The following is a 19858-nucleotide window of genomic DNA, read 5'->3' as shown; positions in this document are numbered from 1 at the left end:
CTGGATTGATGCTTGGATACTAATCCTTTGACCCATAGTTCCAATGTAAGCTACTTCTGCCTATCTATCGTTATAGTTACTGTCCATTCTTTTTCCTTTGCTCCACCAACACTGTTTAGGAATAAAGGACTTTGAATACTGATTTTTCAGCTTTCTGCTTCAGTGGATTAAAGTAGGTGAATGCTATAATAGGAATCAGGTCCACAAGGACATTTAGGCACCTGATCTGTGGACAGTCACCAGTGACCCTGATAGGATATCTTATTAAATGTCTTATTAAATATCTTATTAAGTGTCTTATTAAATGATGGAGTGAAATGAGCTTCATGAAGTCAAGGTTCCATTTTGTAATCTAAATTTTTGGTTGACTAGTATATTTCAATAAGATATTCTATACAGAAAGGTGTATTGAAAGCTACTGAACTGGTAATCAAAGACTCAGGTTCAGTATGCAGTCATGCACAAGAATGTGGAATGGAAAATAGCTACTAGATGATAAAAATGGCTATAAATTTTTCCCCCAGTTTTATCTCCATTTTGATCTCTATCATCTTCTTCTTATAATAAACAAGTCCATTGTAGATAAAAATCAACTTGTATCCAAGAAATATGCAGCTTCACATTGACATGTAAATGTCCATTTATTTGGGTTGGGATGGCAAGTATTTATTACTGGGAAAAAAGAGGTGCATATGACACTAAGTCAATATGTACGAATAAATGCTGATTTTTTAATGTGACATTAATATTAAGAAGTTGAGTGCATCTCTAAAAGGCTACCATCCTATGTATAAGCATTTATGCTTATCCTACACAAAGAAATTGTGCTGAGAACTTGAGGCTTTTATTAGTAGTATTCTATTTTTCAAGGAAATGTTAACAATTACCTTCAAGTACACATGGTTTTAGGAAGAATTTACACATTTGTAATTGTGCCTTAAAATCAAAATCATTTTTCTTGGTTTTTTAAATTTGACTGATAAAGCCCTAAAAGCTCAAGGTGTGAAGAAAGACCTTTCTTTCCATGTCCCTACAGACTCATTCCCTTGGCTGTACTATTAAGAAACTAAAAGAAAAAAGAAAACAGGCCTGAAACTGGCATATTATTATTAGCCCCTTAATATGGGACTATGATTTTTTAGGAGGCTATAAGTTGAGAGTTGCAGTAAAAGGGAAGTAGAAGGTGCTGTTACTGGAAAATTTTACTCAAGTAAGCATTCAAGCTATTGACTTTAATTTTTTTTGTTAATTTTAACCTTCTGTGACTTATGGCTCCCTTGTCACTGAATTTTCCTTTCTCTTCCTTTTCAACATCTAGTGAACCCCTGCCATGTGACAGACACTGTGCCCAGTGGTGGTAATATAAGCCGTGACCCAAGCCTTCAAGAATGTGCACTCCGGGAAGGACAGACAAGTAAACTGATGCAGACCCTATGTTATGCTAAGTGTTGGGTTAGAGAGGTTGTGAGTGCTCCTGGGGCATAGAAGAGAGGCAGCTAACTCCATCTGGGGAAGGGTTGGTGAAGTTCATTAGAAGAGGATGTTTCAGCTGAGTTTTGAAAAAGGAGTAGGAATTATCTAGAGTAGGGGTTCCTAACCTGGCATCTTTAAAGAGTGCATAGACAGAATTCAGTGGGTCTGTGAACTTGGATGGGGGAAAAAAAATCACAACTTTATTTTCACTCATATTTAACCACAAGTTATCATTTCCTTCAGTTATAACTGCAGGAAACAAACCACAGCAATGTTAATAGTGCAATGATAACATCACCAACAGAAAATGAAAGTTGCTCAGTCATGTCCGACTCTTTGCGACCCCACAGACTATACAGTCCATGGAATTCTCCAGGCCAGAACTGGATAGGGTAGCCATTCCCTTCTCTAGGGGATCTTCCCAACCCATGGATCGAACCCAGGTCTCCCACATTGCAAGTGGATTCTTTAACAGTTGAGCCACCAGGGAAAAAGGAAAGGTATACCCATTTGAATGCAGAGTTCCAAAGAATAGCAAGAAGAGATAAGAAAGCCTTCCTCAGCGATCAATACAAAGAATAGAGGAAAACAACAGAATGGGAAAGACTAGAGATCTCTTCAAGAAAATTAGAGATACCAAGGGAACACTTTATGCAAAGACGGGCACAATAAAGGACAGAAATGGTTTGGACCTAACAGAAGCAGAAGATATTAAGAAGAGGTGGCAAGAAAACACAGAAGAACTATACAAAAAAATCATCATGACCCAGATAATCACAATGCTATGATCACTCACCTAGAGCCAGACATCCTGGAATGTGAAGTCAAGTGGGCCTTAGAAAGCAGCACTACGAACAAACCTAGTGGAGGTGATAGAATTCCAGTTGAGCTATTTCAAATCCTGAAAGATGATGCTGTGAACGTGCTGCACTCAATATGTCAGCAAATTTGGAAAACTCAGCAGTGGCCACAGGACTGGAAAAGGTCAGTTTTCATTCCAATCCCAAAGAAAGGCAATGCCAAAGAATGCTCAAACTACTGCACAATTGCACTCATCTCACACGCTAGTAAAGTAATGCTCAAAATTCTCCAAGCCAGGCTTCAATAGTACGTGAACAGTGAAGTTCCAGATGTTCAAGCTGGTTTTAGAAAAGGCAGAGGAACCAGAGATCAAATTGCCAACATTCGCTGGATCATTGAAAAAGCAAGAGAGTTCCAGAAAACATCTATTTCTGCTTTATTGACTATGCCAAAGCCTTTGACTGTGTGGATCTCAACAAACTGTGGAAATTCTTCAAGAGATGGGAATACCAGACCACCTGACCTGCCTCTTGAGAAATCTGTATTCAGGTCAGGAAGCAACAGTTAGAACTGGACATGGAACAACAGACTGGTTCCAAATACGTCAAGACTGTATACTGTCACCCTGCTTATTTAACTTCTATGCAGAGTACATCATGAGAAACGCTGGGCTGGAAGAAGCACAAGCTGGAATCAAGATTGCCGGAAGAAATATCAATAACCTCAGATATGCAGATGACACCACCCTTATGGCAGAAAGTGAAGAAGAACTAAAGAGCCTTTTGATGAAAGTGAAAGAGGAGAGTGAAAAAGTTGGCTTAAAGCTCAACATTCAGAAATCTAAGATCATGGCATCTGGTCCCATCACTTCATGGCAAATAGATGGGGAAACAATGGAAACAGTGAGAGACTTTATTTTTTGGGCTCCAAAATCACTGCAGATGGTGACTGCAGCCATGAAATTAAAAGACGGTTGCTCCTTGGAAGAAAAGCTATGACCAACCTAGAAAGCATATTAAAAAGCAGAGACATTACTTTGTCAACAAAGATTTGTCTAGTCAAGGCATGGTTTTTCCAGTAGTCATGTATGGATGTGAGAGTTGGACTATAAAGAAAGCTGAGCACCGAACATCTGATGCTTTTGAATTGTGGTGTTGGAGAAGACACTTGAGAGTCCTTTGGACTGCAAGGAGATCCAACCAGTCCATCCTAAAGGAAATCAGTCCTGAATATTCATTGGAAGGACTGATGCTGAAGCTGAAACTTCAATACTTTGGCCACCTGATACAAAGAACTGACTCATCTGAAAAGACCCTGATGCTGGGAAAGATTGAAGGCAGGAGGAGAAGGGGAAGACAGAGGATGAGATGGTTAGATGGCATCACCGACTCAATGGACATGAGTTTGAGTAAACTCTGGGAGCTGGTGATGGACAGGGAGGCCTGGCATACTGCAGTCCATGGGATCACAAAGAGTCGGACATGACTGAGTGACTGAACTGAACTGAACCAGGGAAGCCCAAGAATACTGGAGTGGTTAGCCTATCCCTTTTCCAGCAGATCTAGAAACCACAGCTATTTTCAGATCACAGCCATATTATGTAGTGCTGTAGGTAATCTCAAAATATCTGTAATTCTTAGCACCACCTTAAAATTATAGTTGTAGACCCCTCACTGGAACTATCAACATTTTAATAAAAATCACACATATCACATAGAAATTGGTTTTAATATTTAATTGATTTTAATATTTAGATAACTGAATTTTAATATAAATTAGTTTCCCTTGTAATTCTACATATTTTATTTCATACATTTATGAGAAATATTCTGAGAAAAGGCCCACAGACTTCAGGTCTATGGCAGACTGGCAGTGGGGTTCACAGCACCGAGAAGGTTAAGAATCCCTGTAGTGAGAAGGTTGAGGGAGGAAGCAGTGCTTTTTTCAGGAAGAGGAAACGTTTATGCTTTATTTTAAGCATTTCATCTTGATGCTTCAACTTATACATAATGTTTCTTTAAAAGGAAATGTTGGTAACTATGGAGACTAAATATGTACACAATGGTTTTGTGACATACAGTGAAATATAGTGAATAATATATAGTCACTATGTTTTGACAGGGATATGTTCATGGGAAGCAAATCTACTGATTAGGCATATTAATAACTCAGTGAATTTCTGAGCCTAACAAAAAGGTATGTCGTGACACTGGATTCTGCAGCTAGTTGTGGTATGCTAAAGGCCAAATAAAGATGCCTGAAATATGTATTTGCAACCTCTTCTTGTATAAGTAGAAAGCTAATGATCAATTAAGATTAACCAACATCTACCTTATATCCATGTTAGTGGATACACAATATGCTAAAATTTTATCAAGCATTAATGGTAGCTGCAGGCGGCTTTGGAAAGAGCTCTTGACCAGGAGTCCATAGCCTCAAGTCATAAGCCCAAGTCTGACACTAGTATCTGTGTTACACTGTGCATGTTTGTTATTGATAAAATGGAGATAATGACTCTTGCTCTAACTTGTCTCCTAAGATTGCTCTAAGGATATAAATGACAACATCAAATGTCAAGATGTTTAGGAAGGCTTGAAACATGATACATATATTGTTTCATGGAGATAACAGTGAAATATTGATATTATATTTTATGTTATGATTATAGAAACAACAGTGAAATATTTCTTTCCTTGTACTGTAAAATATATTGAATATAAAACCTATTAGGAAAATGGGACTGAAAAATACATCATTATGTATTAAAACATAAAAGGCAAATATAGCATATGACTATATTGATAACATAGGGGTTAAATTCCTGCAAGACTGAAGACACTAAACAATTGTTATCCTAAGCCACTGTTTGGTTCTATAATAAAATCATTTCCCTACGGTGGGCAGCAAGCTTTCAGATATGACCTGTAGAAACAGTAGCACAAGACAACAATGGATTTATGTATGTGCTATTTAGATTTAGTGGCCTTAAGATCACAAAAAAACCACATTTAATTAGCAAAGTGCATTCAGTTCTAAAATTTAGATCACTTTCTCCAAATAACCTTGTCCAGAGAAATCGTACAAGTGCATGTTGCAAACAATGGGAAAAAGAGACCAATCTCAGGGTTTTTCTTCCTAAAAAAAAAAAAAAAAAACTATTCTTTTTAATTATGCTTTTCATTATAACCTAGCAGAGAAGGATTTAAGTACTAGCCTGGGTCTTCCATTATCTAGCTCAATGTTGAAAGTTTATTTCTACAGTAAAATACACCTTTCACATTCTGGATGTTGCCGTATAAATCAAACAAAGAGAGCTGCGTTCCAATTCTCTCCATTACCACAGAAGCATACAAGTTACTCACCAGAACATTCTTCCATTTATAGCTTGAAGTGTTTTTCAACCTCAAGTATGCCTAGAAACATTCTTAAGCCAAGGCTACCGTGATTATACCTATTAGAGTTTTATTCTTTATAAATTATCTAAGCCAAATGGAGTCCAAAATGCTGACCCTTGACTGCCAATTGGAATAATCCCTAACCCTCAATCATTTGCTAAAAGAGACAAATGGGCTAGATTTGAGTTCTGAAACTACCACCTCTGAATAAAAAGAAAAAAATAGCAAAGCTTAATATGCATCTGGGAAAGACACAGTTAATGGTAGAGAACTGTGGGCTCTAACCTGCTTACGTTCATTGCTTCCCAAGTATAGACGCTTGCACAGAGATACCAAGACATACGTTTATTAACTCACACAGATGGACCTGAGTGACTAAACATTCTAAAATGAGGAGAAGCAAAACTCAGTCAATTCTCCCCGCATCCTAGATGGTGCACACACACCCACTAAAACACACCCTTGACAAGCATAAAATCTACAAGTTCTTAAACAATTTTGTAGCCATCAATTACAAATTAATGAAACCTGCTGAGGCAGAAGCACAAAGACACACAGTTCAAGATGTAAGCACTGAAGCAAGGCAGATGCCTGATAGAAGGAGTCAGAAGTTCCAAAATGGAAAGGATTGTATTCTGGACACCAAAGCAGACCATTGGTTTCTGTAGCACAGCAAATGATTTGAAAGACTGTTTTCCCTGGCCACCCAAATTTCTAAACATTAAAGCTGAATAATTCCAGTTCTCTATAATGTTGTCCTGATAGTGGACAAAGCTTTGGTCAATGGTTTTGTTCTTGCTGGCTGGCTTCAAGGGCTTTGCTCCCAAAGAAGTACTAAGCATCCTTCCTTTTCCCATACTCTTGGGAAAGGGATGCCCTGTTCACTTCATGTGAGCTTAGATTTATGAGGTGCTGAGAAACAGGAATTTGGGGGACCTTCAAGTTATCTTCCTAGATTTAACACAGCAGGTGAGGCGACACAGGGTCCCGGCACAGGTTAACACATTTGGGCTAACACATTTGAGCTGTTTGTTACTCTAACCAAGATGATGCCCCCAATGAAAGCAAGAACAAAGCATCAACTCAAGAAGTCTTCCCCTCACTGTCCCCACCCCCCAAACACAGCCCATCCTTTCTTGAGTCCAGGCTCCCGAGTGCAGAAACTGTAGCTTTGACTGGGGAGAGCGGCACCCCTTTCTCAGCTGCAGGCTGTGTTTGGAAAGGATGGATTTTTCCCAGTATCTGATAAGCCCAAGACATTGTGACTATCACTCTGAGGGTGAGCCACATGGGGTTCAAAAGAAGGAATGCGATTTATAAACAGATACATGAGAGGGGGAAGAGTACACAAAGTCAGGAGAGGGAGGGCACTAATATCAAAGACCATCCTGGATGGACCACTCTCCCTGTGCCTGTAAGAGGCTCCTACGCTATTTTAATTATAAATATTTATATCCATGGAAGAAAATTCAGAAGGATTTATATCTCTGGGGAGAATAGATCAATAGATCTAAGCAAGCCTTCTCTCCAGGCTGACCACTTAACACTGTTATCACCGATTAGGGCGGCTCGGCCCTCAGGGAGGGTGTTGGTTCTCCTCTTGTCCTCTGGAGGTCCACCCCTCTCTTGGCCCCAAGAGGAAATCAATAACAAGACGCAGGGATCGATACTCAGGACATCTGCTTGGCTGCAGTGGCTCACCGTAAGATCAGAATTTGGTTAGCCCTTGTCTGTCCCGCGAACTCCCATTCTTCCCCCACGGTCCCTCCAGCTTCTCAGATCTGCTCCGGGGATGAGGGGAGCATCCTGTTTTTGATATTTAACTCATTAACTGAAATTAGCAGAAATGCTGGTGACTCTTCCAAGGAAGGAAAGACAGACTTGGTTATCATTTGCCTCACTTTCCAAAAAGTGAGGAAACTTACCAGACCTTGAGGATTGGGTCATTTCCTGCCCCGTGGCATGTGTCCTGCTGCAGACCATCCAGCTACCAAGTTCTGTCGGAGCGGCTGGAGCGGGCTGGGTTTCTGTTCCAGGTCTGCCTGCGTCTCCCATGCTTGGTCTGCAGTTGATAGATCCTCTGCTCCTGAAGCATCCAGCTATTGACCCGCCCAGGAAAGAAAGAAAAAAATGGGGGAAAAAAATCAATTAATACTAAACGGCTTAACAAAACCCTGCATAGCACAGGCCTGATGCTTACAGGGTAGGAGTTGGTGTGGTCTCAGTGGCAAGTGGTTGTGGGGACAGGCTCAGCCAGCTAGAAAAGCTGATGTTCCAGGGACAGGAAGCCAATATGGTAGGCGTGATCACACATATACGCGCACACACACACACACACACACAGACACACAGACACATGGCAGCTCGGTCTGACGTGCCTTAGTCTGGGAGCAAAGAGGACAGTGCAGGTACATGTTCATTGTGAGCCGGGGGAAGGCAAACCATTCACTGAAACAGAAGAAGGACTGAAATCAAACTGATAGCAATGGTGGGTATTTTTCTATTTTCTGGGTTTTTCTGGGGGGGTGGTTGTGGTGGTGGGTGTAGAAAGAGAGGAGATATTGTTTTGTTCTGAAAAGGTAATACCGTTTACGTGTTGCAGGAGCGTCACCCCAGGCATTTCTTTGCGTGTCTCCCTATTACACCGTCACATGCAGAACCACATGAAGCTTTTTTTAAGGGAGGGGGGCAAGAAAATGGGGGAGCACCATACCTCAGCTGACAGGCCCTTTCTCTTCTGCACGATCTGGCTTTGAAGGCTCAGGATTTTTTTGCATCTCGCTGTTCCAGCTGTAAAGAGTTTACATAGGGAGGGAGCAAGGAAGGATCATGAATGTCAACCAATGAGCAATTAGCATGACAAGACTAAAGTATTGATCCACTAAAGCTCACTGCACGGCTGTAGCCCCAGAGGTAGAGCGGCTCCCCTGTCACTAACTCCAACAGTGCATTTCAGAAGCCTGTAATGTAGGGCTGTAATGTAGAACTACTCTTCTAGCTCCGGCCCCTTCTCGGGTCAGGGGAGGGTGGCACCCTCTTGTTGCTCACCTGTAGCTTTTGAGGGTCTCCATTCCTGGGCAGAAAGCAGAGGGTAACATAAAAGATGGAAAGATTCTGGTTGTCCTATTTCATTCATTTTTAAAAATACAGCTCCTTCCTGATGGCAGCAGGCAGTTCTATGTATTGATTGGAGAAGGGCGAGGGCGAAATCCTGGCCTGACAGCTGGGGCTGGAACTAGTGTGGTTCACCACTCTACATGGCCAGGGGCAAACTGCCTTCTGTAGTATCAGCTTCTAGGCCAATCCAGACACATACTTTCTGAGCACATTGGATTCAGTTTAGACACTAAGCATCAAAATAGGAGGGGAAAAGGTGCTATTTCACTAAAGAAGCACCCTTATTCCTAGGTGTAAGACTATGGAAATGGCAACCCACTCCAGTATTCTTGCATGGGAAATCCAATGGGCCCAGAAGCCTGGTGGGCTACAGTCCATGGGAAGGCTATAATGCATCAAAAGAGAAAATGGTGGAGCCTGGGACTTGGCAGATCTGGTGATTAGATGACACTAGCCTGGTGAGGCATTACCCTGTAAGGTTCTCCATTCTTCACTGATTCTTTCTCTTATTGTTGTTTAGTTGCTAATGTGAGTCTGACACTTTTGCGACCCCCATGGATTGTAGCCTGCCAGGTCCTCTCCATGGGACTTCCCAGGCAGGAACACTGGATTGTGTTGCCATTTCCTTCTTCAGGAGATCTTTCTGATCCAGGGATCAAACCCGCATCTCCTGCATTGGCAGGCAAATTCTTTACCACTGAGAAAGAGGGAAGCCTCTTCTTGTTACTCTCAACCATATTCCTGTTAACCTTACTTCTACTTTTCCCCCTATCCATTCCATGCCTTCCCTAAATTCACTTCTTAAATTGCTTTGCCAATTTTTTTCATACTCTTCTTTAAATATCCACTAGGAGCCCATCTCTTCCAGGAAGTCTTCCAAATACTGGGGATCATATAGTCCTGTGTGAGCTTTTAATATGTGTCCAGAACTTCTCTATCATGATGAACAGTACAGCTATAGTCTCTGTGCTCGAAGAACTTACAGCCTAGCTGAATCAATGAGCTACGCATTGACAACAAAACTATCTGTCTATCCTCCACCCTCCATCACCTATCCATCCTCTATCCACTTGTTGATTCATTCAATCTGTGTTTATTGAGAATTTCCTATTGTCAGGAATTCTTCTTTGCTGAAAACACAATGGTGTGGCAGAGACTTGTGCATATGTGCGTGCTCAGTTGCTCAGTCGTGTCCACCTCTTTGCGATTCCATGGACTTTAGCCCACCAGACTCCTCTGTCCATGTGACTTCCCAGGCAAGAATACTGGAGTAAATTGCCAGTTCCTCTTCCAGGGGATCTTCCTGATCCAGGGATCAAACTCGTATCTCCTGTATTGGCTGGTGGATTCTTTACCACTGCACCACCTGGGAAGCCCGGAAGAAACTTGAGTACATGCTAATAACCATTTTCTCCTCTTCTTTCTGAATACATAGGTAATCTTTTATTTCCCAGCTCTTCTGACTAAGTTCCACCCAGTGGAATGTGGGTGGATATAATGCATGCCTGGCCTGGCTCATAAAAATCTCCCACATGACCCTTTATTCTCTTTTCCTTCCACCATGACTTTGATGGCAACAGGTTGAGATCTAAAGGGTGAGTGAACTAAGGGAACATGAAGGTGTTAACAGAAATGGGGAAGAGAACGTGCAGAGTTGCTGTTGTAAGATGGAGTGAGGTACATTCTAGGAATGGAAAGAACACTAGTGTAAGTAGAACACAGAGAATGAGAAGGGATATGGTGCAATGTGAGGATGGGGAAGCAGGTAATGTCCATTCAGGGGCTTGTAGGTTACGGATTTTAGTTTCCACCCTAAGATCATTAGGAAGCAATTCCAGTTTTAATTAAGACTGATAACAAAATCATATCTGTATGTTGAAAAGTTCTCTCTGGCTGCAGCATGAAGAATGAATTGATAGCTCCATTTCCAGCCATATGGTGGAACAGATACTCAAAAAAGGTTTCCACCAAAAAATGTTAAGATGTTCCAAATAAAATAGAACATACATTCTTTTAAACAAGTGGCTAAGGGGAATTCCTTGGCGGTCCAGTGGTTGGAACTCAGTTCTTTCACTGCTGGGGCCCAGGTTTGATCCCTGGTCAAGGAACTAAGGTCCTGCAAGCTGCATAGCATGACCAAAAAAAGGGCTAAGATTGCAAGTACAGAACCCTTCAAGTTCCAGATACAATGCTGCTGCTGCTGCTAAGTCGCTTCAGTCGTGTCTGACTCTGTGCGACCCCATAGACGGCAGCCCACCAGGCTCCCCCGTCCCTGGGATTCTCCAGGCAAGAACACTGAGTGGGCTGCCATTTCCTTCTCCAATGCATGAAAGTGAAAAGTGAAAGTGAAGTTGCTCAGTCGTGTCTGACTCTTAGCGACCTCATGGACTGCAGCCTACCAGGCTCCTCTGTCCATGGGATTTTCCAGGCAAGAGTACTGGAGTCGATTGCCGTTTCCTTCTCCCCAGATACAATGAGGGAACTGAAATGAGAAGAGTGAGCCATGGAACATGTATCTGCATTGAAAAGCACTGCCCAGTTTCAGTGATCACAGGGATTAGTTTTAAACCCCTACACAGGGACAGGGCCCATGAAAGTTAGGAATTTGGAACTGATCATCCCGACATAAAACCATGACTTTTAAAAGGATGGCCTAGGGAAAATAAACCCATATGTTGTCTTTTCGTGGCCCAAGGGTGGGAAAAAAGTCTCCCCTGAGAATCTGTGACTATGCTTTACAGGCTTAGAAATTTAAGAATTAAAATCAAACTTGGTCTCAAGCTAGTAGTACCCCCGTGACATTTGGCAGGAGCAAATCCAAAAAAATGCTCCAGAGAGCCACAGCTTCATATAGGTCACCTAGGTTTCTTGTAGAGAATGCCCCATCAAAGATGCACCAACGTGTTATAAAACTAAAAGCCATTAGTGAGAGGTAGGCAAAGCAAACAGCAGATTTAGACCACTGAGAACTTCAGAACTCCGGGTGACAGGACAACCTGGACTGCAAAAGAAGTATATTGAAAGTGATTACAGACATAAAAGAAGGTATCAAAATCATACAAAAAAATAGCAAGACATTATGAAAAAAAGAAAGTGAACTGGAGAGGGATAAGAATAGTGCATCAGGATCAAGAGTGACTCTCTAACCAAATGTTCAGGACTCTTGGTACATATCAGGATTTAGGAAGCAGTCATCTTTATCTTTTCTCTCTTTATGTTAAATATGTTATTTATATAGGACAAACCTCTCAGTTGCTTTGTTAGTGACATCTAAAACGTAAGGGCATAATGAATGCCCCAAAGCCAGGAAGCATTTTCCATATTTGAAACTGATGGTCAGCTCATAAGACATTCTCTGTTATGATTGCTGAAATGTCTCATAAAGGAAAATATTAATATCATCTCAGTGTGATTCCTTTGCTTCTTTGCGCTCTTCAGTTCAGTGTTCTCTTTCCAGCTGGGCACAAATTGAGGACACTGGCCTTTTCAATGGTGGTCAAAGAGCCATAAGGGGAGGGAGGTGGCAAGCATCAAAGGAAAGCTCAAAATAAGGAAAGCTCATTATTTTATAAGAAACTTTTTTATTGCTACTGTTTCAAAAATTATTTCTATGCCTCACAAAAGAACTAGGAATAAGCAATGTGGTAACATCAAGAGGTTACCAGGTCAATTTGAGCTGCTGCTCTGGAGGGACCAATGTTGCTTCACAGATCCCAAGAAGTTCCTTTATGGACACAGGCTTGATCTACAATAAGGGTTTTTGGTAGTGGAGAGACTTATATGGAACTAGACAATTCCTGATGCAAAGAATTGACTCACTGGAAAAGACCCTGCTGCTGGGAAAGATTGAAGGCAGGAGGAGAAGGAGACGACAGAGGATGACATGGTTGGATGGTATCACAGACTCGATGGACATGAGTTTGAGCAAGCTCCAGGAGTTGGTGATGGATAGGGAAGCCTGGCGTGCTGCAGTCCATGGGGTCATAGAGTCGGACATTACTGAGCAACTGAACTGAACTGAGACCATTCCAAGCATGAGGAATCAGGTCAATTTCACTCACCTCTATCTCGTGAGACAATGATCATCATCACTATCATCATTACCTTTTATTGAAGTTTAGCTACCTGCTAGACAACATGTTATTTGATTTACCATCAGAAAGCCTCTGCAGAGTGGGCATTAATATCCCCATTAATACCCCTGATGACAGATACAAAAAATGAAATCATCCAAATGTTCTCATATTATATTAGAACCAGCATAAGATAAATGCCCTTAGCTTTTCCTTAGCTGGTTTAGATAGGGCAAAGTCATTTATGGGATCTTCAAGAGGCTCAGTGGTAAAGAATCTGCCTGCCAATGCAGGAGATGCAGGAGACATGGGTTTGATCCCTGGGTTGGGAGGGTCCCCTGGAGGAGGAAATGGAAACCTACTCCACTATTCTTGCCTAGGAAAACCTATGGACAGAGGAGCCCAGCAGGCTACAGACCAGGGTGGGGTCACAAACAGTTGGAGACAACTGAGTGATTGAGCATGCATGTAAGGTCATTCATGGCCCTAAGAAGGAAAGGGGCTGATAGGGAATTTCTTTCTTCATGCGCTTTCAGAGAAAATTGTGTTCTGAGCAGCCAAAATAAAGACAATTGAACTCAATAATATTTGTCTTTCACCTTCTCGCAAATGCACATTTACCCCAGTTGGAGAGAGATACTTGGAAAATAATGATTTACAGAATCTGGTGTATTGCTGGAGGTGCTTTCAATCAGCTATGTATCATATAGATGGGCAGTATCAAACCGTAAGTGCCTCTCCTTTCTGTTCACTCTCAGTTTCTGTATGTTCCTTTTTTAAGTTTGTTTGTTTATTTTTGATTGTTCTTGGTCTTTGTTGCTGCCCGCAGGCTTTTCTCTAGTTGTAGCGAGTGGGGGCTACCTTCTCGTTGTGGTGCACGTGTTTCTCGTTGCAGTGGCTTCTGTTATTGCAGAGCATGGGCTTCTCTAGGAGAGCCTGCTCCAAAGATGTGGCGCAAGGGCTTAGTTACCCCATAGCATGTGGGATCTTCCTGGACAGGGATTAAACCCATATCCCCTGAATTGGCAGGCAGATTCTTAACTACTGGACCACCAGGGAAGTCCTGTATGTTCTTTAAAAGAGTGGCTGTTTATCCCTGTATTTGCTTCTTGCATTTTGCTCTCTCCTCTGTCTGTGACTTATCCCCTATGCTCTTATTCCTGCCCCCTCTCCACAGATTTTCTTTAACATTGTATGTGGATAAATCACACATACACATGTGCATATTATGAATCTGTACAATCTAGAGTACAACTTGGTTTTTATTAGAACCTTTTCTAAGAGATGAATCCTAGTGATATTCCCACCATCAAGTAATTAGTAGATTTGGGCTGGAAGCATGGTGGCTCTTAGGTCAAGGAGTAAATAGCCAGTGATTACAGAATACAGTAAAGAAAGGCTGGAGGAACAGTTTATCAATAGCTATAACAAATCATAGAGTTCCTGTTAATAGTTTATACAACTGGAATTATCGCAATACGTGATTTGAGGTTTTCAGTCTTTATGATGTTCTTTCTGATACTAAAGCAAAGTTTACCTAAGAGACAATGCCTTATTTTACAATCTCTTGGTACTAGTACATTTTGAGCCCACAAGCCCTATTTCAAGTGAATGTTTACATATAATGTCTATCATCACTGTCTTTATATACATAGCAGCATCTCGTGTTCATAGATATTGTGGTTTTAAAGATTTGTCCTCTCATCTGTTTAATTCTCTTACCCTAGTTAAAGAGGAGGACTCATACTTACAAAGGACTATTTGCATTTTTTTTTTTTTTTTTGCTTGCAGCTTGAATTAGCCCATTGCCTCACCGAATAGTTATAACCAGTTCCTACTGATAGCAAGAGATGCTTTATAGTTAAAGATTTTTTTTACCTATTAAAAGAGGTTTCTGGATATCAGGCCTTAAAATCCTATCTCCATTTCTTCTTGAAGGGAAAGTCAGAAAGAAAGCAATTTGAAATTATGCCTTCCACATAATAGGAATTCAATCAATATTGATTTCTTCAGTTTTCAAAGCAAGATTTTGATTCAAGTTGTACTGGAGGGATAAACACAAATGGCATTTGTGTTTATTGTGTGCTCAGTGATGGAAAAATGATGTTTGCACAATACCCAACAACGCATCACATGCACCAAAATAAATTTCAGATACATTAAAAACATACAAATAAAACCACAAAATTACTAGAAGAAAGGAGAGAATTAAAAAGGATAATATTGGAGTGAGAGAAGTCCTTGCAAAATATGAGACAAAACCCAGAAGTCATGATGCTGCTGCTGCTGCTAAGTCGCGTCAGTCGTGTCCGACTCTGTGCGACCCCATAGACAGAAGCCCACCAGGCTCCTCTGTCCCTGGGATTCTCCAGGCAAGAACACTGGAGTGGGTTGCCATTTCCTTCTCCAATGCATGAAAGTGAAAAGTGAAAGTGAAGTCGCTCAGTCGTGTCCGACTCTTAGCAGCCCCATGGACTATAGCCTAGCAGGCTCCTCCGTCCATGGGATTTTCCAGGCAAGAGTACTGGAGTGGGGTGCCATCGCCTCATTCAAAACTTCATTATAATAAACATAAAACAAATTTCTATGTGGCAAAAATCATCATAATCAAAGTAAAAAGAGAGATGAAACATTGGAAGGCTCTATAATTCATATCATAAACAAGTTGCCAATTTCTATAATATATAAACACCTGCTACAAATCAATGTACAAAAGTTTAATAACCTAATGGAAAACAAGCAAGTAGTTCATCAGTTCAGTTCATTTCAGTTCAGTCACTCAGTCATATCCGACTCTTTGTGACCCCGTGAATCGCAGCACACCAGGCCTCCCTGCTATGTCGCTTCAGTCATGTCCGACCCTGTGCGGACAGGCTCCGCCATCCCTGGGATTCTCAAGGCAAGAACACTGGAGTGGGTCCATCACCAACTCCCGGAGTTCACTCAGACTCACGTCCATTGAGTCAGTGATGCCATCCAGCCATCTCATCCTCTGTCGTCCCCTTCTCCTCCTGCCCCCAATCCCTCCCAGCATCAGAGTCTTTTCCAATGAGACAACTCTTCCCATGAGGTGGCCAACGTACTGGAGTTTCAGCTTTAGCATCATTCCTTCCAAAGAAATCCCAGGGCTGATCTCCTTCAGAATGGACTGGTTGGATCTCTTTGCAGTCCAAGGGACTCTCAAGAGTCTTCTCCAACACCACAGTTCAAAAGCATCAATTCTTTGGTGCTCAGCTTTCTTCACAGTCCAACTCTCACATCCATACATGACCACAGGAAAAACCATAGCCTTGACTAGACGGACCTTTGTTGGCAAAGTAATGTCTCTGTTTTTCAATATGCTATCTAGGTTGGTCATAACTTTTTTTCCAAGAAGTAATTTGATGGCTGCAGTCACCATCTGTAGTGATTTTGGAGCCCAGAAAAATAAAGTCTGACACTGTTTCCCCATCTATTTCCCATGAAGTGATGGGACCAGAGGCCATGATCTTCGTTTTCTGAATGTTGAGCTCTAAGCCAACTTTTTCACTCTCCACTTTCACTTTCATCAAGAGGCTTTTTAGTTCCTCTTCACTTTCTGCCATAAGGGTGGTGTCATCTGCATATCTGAGGTTATTTCTATTTCTCCCGGCAATCTTGATTTCAGCTTGTGCTTCTTCCAGCCCAGCGTTTCTCATGATGTACTCTGCATAGAAGTTAAATAAGCAGGGTGACAATATACAGCTTGACGTACTCCTTTTCCTATTTGGAACCAGTCTGTTGTTCCATGTCCACTTCTAACGGTTGCTTCCTGACCTGCACATAGGTTTCTCAAGAGGCAGGTCAGGTAGTCTGGTACTCCCATCTCTTTCAGAATTTCCCACAGTTTATTGTGATCCACACAGTCAAAGGCTTTGGCATAGTCAATAAAGCAGAAATAGATGTTTTTCTGGAACTCTCTTGCTTTTTGGATGATCCAGCGGATGTTGGCAATTTGATCTCTGGTTCCTCTGCCTTTTCTAAAACCAGCTTGAACATCTGCAAGTTCACGGTTCACATATTGCTGAAGCCTGGCTTGGAGAATTTTGAGCATAACTTTACTAGCGTGTGAGATGAGTGCAATTGTGTGGTAGTTTGAGCATTCTTTGGCATTGCCTTTCTTTGGGACTGGAATGAAAACTGACCTTTTCCAGTCCTGTGGCCACTGCTGAGTTTTCCAAATTTGCTGGCATATTGAGTGCAGCACTTTCACAGCATCATCTTTCAGGATTTGAAATAGCTCAACTGGAATTCCATCACCTCCACTAGCTTTGTTCGTAGTGATGCTTTCTAAGGCCCACTTGACTTCACATTCCAGGATTTCTGGCTCTAGGTGAGTGATCACACCATTGTGATTATCTTGGTCATGAAGATCTTTTTTGTACAATTCTTCTGTGTATTCCTGCCACCTCTTCTTAATATCTTCTGCTTCTGTTAGGTCCATAGCATTTCTGTTCTTTATCGAGCCCATCTTTGCATGCTATGTTCCCTTGGTATCTCTAATTTTCTTGAAGAGATCTCTAGTCTTTCCCATTCTGTTGTTTTCCTCTATTTCTTTGCATTGATCGCTGAGGAAGGCTTTCTTATCTCTTCTTGCTATTCTTTGGAACTCTGCATTCAGATGCTTATATCTTTCCTTTACTCCTTTGCTTTTCACTTCTCTTCTTTTCACAGCTATTTGTAAGGCCTCCTCAGACAGCCATTTTGCTTTTTTGCATTTCTTTTCCATGGGGATGGTCTTGATCCCTGTCTCCTGTAAAATGTCACGAACCTCCGTCCATAGTTCATCAGGCACTCTAGGAAACACAATTTCACTGAAAGCAAGAGAAATGCAAATTAAATCCTCACTGTGACACCTTTTTATACTTAATATATTGGCAAAACTCCCAAATTATTGACAAAATAATTTACTGGTGAAGATGTGGCAAAGCAAACTTTTTCAGATATTGCTGATGGGGGTAGAAACCAGCACCAAACTCTATGGGATGCAATTTTCCAGGATACATTAAAATGACATGTAGATACCCTTTGGCCTAGCTAGTTCAGCTCTATAATTTATCCTACCGATATACCTGTACACACATGGAAGACAGCACATGTAAAACGCCATGCATTGCAGTTTTGTAATAGTAAAGGACTAGAAACTACCTAAATGTCTCTCAGGAGGAGACTAGTTAAATACATAATGGTTTATCTGACAACAGGATATCATGAAGCTGTAGAAATGACTGATGACTCTCCTACATTGAAATTCCTTCTCTGTATCCATTTCAGGAAAATAAAATAGATAGCAGAAGAAGTCCAGAAAACCCATAAATACCCATAAACACGATGTCAAAAAAAAGTGCAGAGCAGGGTATACAGCATGTTATTTGTGTAAAAATGGGGAGGGCTGTATACGCATACAGGTATTTGCCTGTATGGGCTTTCCAGGGGGCGCTAGTGGTAAAGAACCCACCTGCCAGTGCAGGAGCCCTGAGAGACAAGGATATGATCCCTGGGTCCAGAAAATCCCCAGGAGGAGGGCATGGCAACACACTCCAGTATTCTTGCCTGAAGAAGCCCACGGATAGAGGAGCCTGGAGGGCTACAGTCCATAGGGTCACAAAGAGTTGGAGATGACTAAAGCGACTTAACACACATGCACATTTGTTTGTATATGCATACAATAACTCTAGAAGGACACACAAAAACTGGAAAGCATGGATCGCCATTGAATAAAGTTACTGGGTAGGTGGGAGACACAGAACAGAAGAATTTTCACTGTGTACCTTTTGTACTTCTAATAGTAATTCCATATTTTAAAAGTTAATTAATTAGTTAAAAAAAATTTCATACATAGGCATGTCCATAACTACACATACACACACGCGCAGAACAAACTTCATTTGCTATCAGACTTCAGATCTAAAAAGATAAATAAATTCCCAGCATGCTAGCTTCTTGGCAAGGCTACTGGGCCTTGGGAATTTATGACACACATGCTATAATTAGGGTTAGGTGGGATTCATCAGCAAGCAGGATGGCCGAGTGGTTAAGGTGTTGGACTTAAGATCCAATGGGCTAGTGCCTTGTGGGTTCAAATCCCACTCTCAGTAGATTCAGTTTTGGGAACTCCCTGGTGGGTCCAGTGGCTAAGATGCCACACTCCCAATGCAGGGGTCCTGGGTTCCATCCCTGGTCAAGAAATTAGATTCCACATGCCCCATCTAAGATCCCAAATGCCACAATGAAGATCCAGTGCAATCAAACAAATAAATATTTGGGCTTCCCAGGTGGTGCTAGTGGTAAAGAACCTACCTGCCAATGCAGGAGATGTAAGAGACATGGGTTTGATCCCTGGGTTGAAAAGATCCCCTGGAGAAAGAAATGGCAACTCGCTCTAGTATTCTTACCTGGAGAATCCCATGGACAGAGGAGCCTGATGGGCTACAGTCCATGGGGTTGCAAAGAGTCGGACACGACTGAAGCGACTAGGCATGCGTGCATCAGCCAAACATGCCTATCTTCTGAACTCCTATCACTTTACCACACACACTTGTTGAATGAAAAAGTGAAAACTGAAGGACAAGCAACAGCTAAACAGCAATGAACTTTGCGAATGATCCCAACTACCAATACAGTAAAAACAAACACAGTTGTAATGCTCAGTAAGTCTGGAGACATGGTTTCCACTGCATAGCTGTGGGCTTGGTAAAGTAAGTCATTTGGACAGGGAGAGGCGGCTGTCACATTAGTGAATAGTGAGTGTGGACTGGATCATTTCCAATGCTCCTTCCAGTTGCACTTTTCCTTGAATTATCCCAACTGCAACACTCTTTACCAGAGTGTGTGACTAAGCTCTTCACTGTTACATGGTGTCTGGTCTCTGTCTTCCCAAACCTGGGAAGACCTCAGAGTTAACGCTGCGGTCAGTCTTCTCCTCTTTGCCTTAAAACACACTAAAGTCTTCCTTCCAAAAAACCTTTTGAGTCACTATTT

The 19858-nt window shown here is 41.7% G+C and overlaps 1 non-coding gene across 1 annotated transcript; it reads left to right on the top strand.

The window, feature by feature from the left end:
* Positions 1-18894: 18894 nt before the first annotated feature.
* On the top strand, positions 18895-18975 carry TRNAL-UAA (transfer RNA leucine (anticodon UAA)). Its single transcript has one exon. It is a non-coding gene; the product is annotated as a tRNA-Leu (tRNA).
* Positions 18976-19858: the final 883 nt, after the last annotated feature.

This window comes from Bubalus kerabau, chromosome 17, assembly GCF_029407905.1.
Source record: "Bubalus kerabau isolate K-KA32 ecotype Philippines breed swamp buffalo chromosome 17, PCC_UOA_SB_1v2, whole genome shotgun sequence".
In the NCBI taxonomy this organism is placed as follows: domain Eukaryota; kingdom Metazoa; phylum Chordata; class Mammalia; order Artiodactyla; family Bovidae; genus Bubalus; species Bubalus kerabau.
Note: the sequence above shows the minus strand (reverse complement) of the source record. Positions and strands in the feature narration are given on the sequence as shown.